At 46.9% G+C, this 2,418-nt stretch overlaps 1 non-coding gene across 1 annotated transcript; it reads left to right on the top strand.

Annotated features, from left to right (window-relative positions):
- The first annotated feature begins 974 nt into the window (after window positions 1-974).
- On the top strand, window positions 975-1,112 carry LOC119924210. The gene has a single exon (XR_005449070.1). It is a non-coding gene; the product is annotated as a small nucleolar RNA SNORA7 (small nucleolar RNA).
- The last annotated feature ends 1,306 nt before the right edge of the window (window positions 1,113-2,418 follow it).

A 2,418-nucleotide genomic window follows, 5' to 3' on the forward strand; every position in this document is an offset into this window, starting at 1 on the left:
GGTGGAGATGAGTCAGAGATCGATGAGGGCCTGGTTCCTCAGGAAGAAGTACATCAGGGTGTGGATACGCCGGTAGAGGGCGATGACAGCGATAATGAGGAGATTCCCCGTCACAGTCTCCAGGTAGACCCGGAGGAACAGCGCAGCGTGGACCATCTGCAGCTCCCCGACCTCCGAGAATCCCAGCAGAAGGAATTCCCTCACCGTGGAGATTTTGGACATTTCTGGGGGATGATGTTGACTCCCTGCACAGGAAGAGGGAAGACTTCAATTTACAAAATTGATGGCATCGATAAAGGAATCAGCATTAATTCCTGTAGGAGTAAATCAATCATTTGCACGTACTGAGCCCAACAGAGTTCAATGGTATTAGTACAAATGACCCCTGCTGTCAAGGAATTCCAAGCTCACAGTCTTGCGGGAATGGCATAGTGTAGTGGAAAGGGCACAGTCTTTGGAGTCAGAGGACTTGGGTTCTAATTCTGGCTCTAACACCTGCCTCCTGTGTGACTTTGGGCAACATACTTAACTTCTCTAAGCATCAGATTCTTCACCTATAAAACAGAAATTCAAGACCTGAATTTCTCCCAGCTACTGAGACTCTGAGCCCAGTGTGGGGTAAACACTGTGTCCTATCTGATTAATGTGCATCCCCATCTGTACATACTACTGTGCTTGGCGTATAATTAGCATTTAACAAGAGACACAGGCATTATTATTATTTGGGGAGACAAAAAACCTAAAATAAATTGGAGCTAGGAGACTACCAGAGAACATAAAAAGATGAACTTGACTGCTGTGAAATGTTGTAGGTCAATCGACATATTTATTGACCAGTTACTGTGTGAAGAGCATTGTAATAAATGGTCGGGAGAGTCCAGCATAATGGAGTTGGTAGGTACATTCTCTGCCTACGACGAGCGTATAGTCGTGATTTATATATAGTGATTTTATACTCAAACCAATATCCTCAACCCCTCTCAGGATCGCACCTGGAGAATTTCCAGTACTCCACCAGTCTCGGCTACGGGAGGGATAGTCAAGCAGAGGCCTGCCCATTCCATTTCTAGCTTGGCCAGTGGCTGGCGAGTGGAAGGCAATCTGCTACAAGTCAAAGCTCATCCGTGCTGGGCATCAACGTTATGGGAGAGAGTCGAGGGCACAGAATCAAGTTTACTGCATGGAAGAAGGTAAACCACTGCCGTTTGTTTACCAAGAAGGCTTTATGTATAAACTACCAGTAGTCATTCTAGTATGTATATCCATAGAGTTTTATTGGTAAACATAAAGAAGTGCTTTGCCATTGCCTCCTTCCACTTAATGAAAACCTGAGTCTCTATCGTTGTCTTTGATCCACATTTTGGTCATTTTTTCATCTGTCTTTGACTCTTTCCCATCCCGCTACTACCCTGCAAAGATAAATAAACTTTGTCTGATGCTCTCACTTAGACCTTTCGGTTATGGGTCACCCTAGCAGGAGTATCTCTCAATGGCATAGCTCTAAACTATGCTGGTGTAGACAAGCTCTCCTGCCACGGTAAGGCATTGATTCGTAGGAGAAATGTGGTACAGAAGAATTGATGATGGTACTGGGGTTTTTCCCAGAATCAGTCACACTCTCTCATCCCTGACAATCACGTTTCCGCTGAAAACGTTTTTTTACATAAAGGAACCACTGATAGCCGAAGTGACTGTAGCATCGTGCCGATGCTCGGTTGTAGCATCCGAGCCTGGCGGCGGGTGTCACGGTAGCCAGGGTGGGGATGCTGGAGAGAGGAGAGCTATGTCGGTGATGGGGCCACTGGTGGATACATCACGGGCCTGGAGTCAGACGGATGTGGTTTCTAAACTCCGCTCCCTCACAAATCTATTGCGTGACCTTGGGCAAGTCACTTCACTTCCCTGTGCCTTGGTTACCTCATCTGTAAAATGGGAATAAGAGTGTGAGCTCCATGATGGACATTGACTCTGTCCGACCTGATTAGCTTGTATCTAACCCAACGCTTGGAACCATACTGGGCAAAGAGTAAGCGCTTAATATATACCAGAATTATTTATGATTTATTATTGCTGGCACGCCATTCCCCTCCTACAAGCCTGCCCTGTTTGGGGTACAGTCTTGGTCTGAACTGGTATCTCCCCTCTTCTAGACTATGAGCCCGTTGTGGGCAGGGACTATCTCTATTTGTTGCTGAATACTACTTTTCAAGCACTGAGTACAGTGCTCTGCACACAGTAAGCGCTCAATAAATACGATTGAATGAATGAATGAACTCTAACCTGTTCCCCAACTTCGAGAATCTCCCCAGAGTGGCTCCATCCCTGGCTTCATCCTTCTGGTTCCATCCTGCCTCTCTCCACCCCCGCTCACTCTCACCAGGGAAGCCGGGGCTGGTGAGGGGCACTGGGCCCCTCTGT

The sequence above is a fragment of the Tachyglossus aculeatus genome, unplaced genomic scaffold (assembly GCF_015852505.1).
Source record: "Tachyglossus aculeatus isolate mTacAcu1 unplaced genomic scaffold, mTacAcu1.pri scaffold_87_arrow_ctg1, whole genome shotgun sequence".
In the NCBI taxonomy this organism is placed as follows: domain Eukaryota; kingdom Metazoa; phylum Chordata; class Mammalia; order Monotremata; family Tachyglossidae; genus Tachyglossus; species Tachyglossus aculeatus.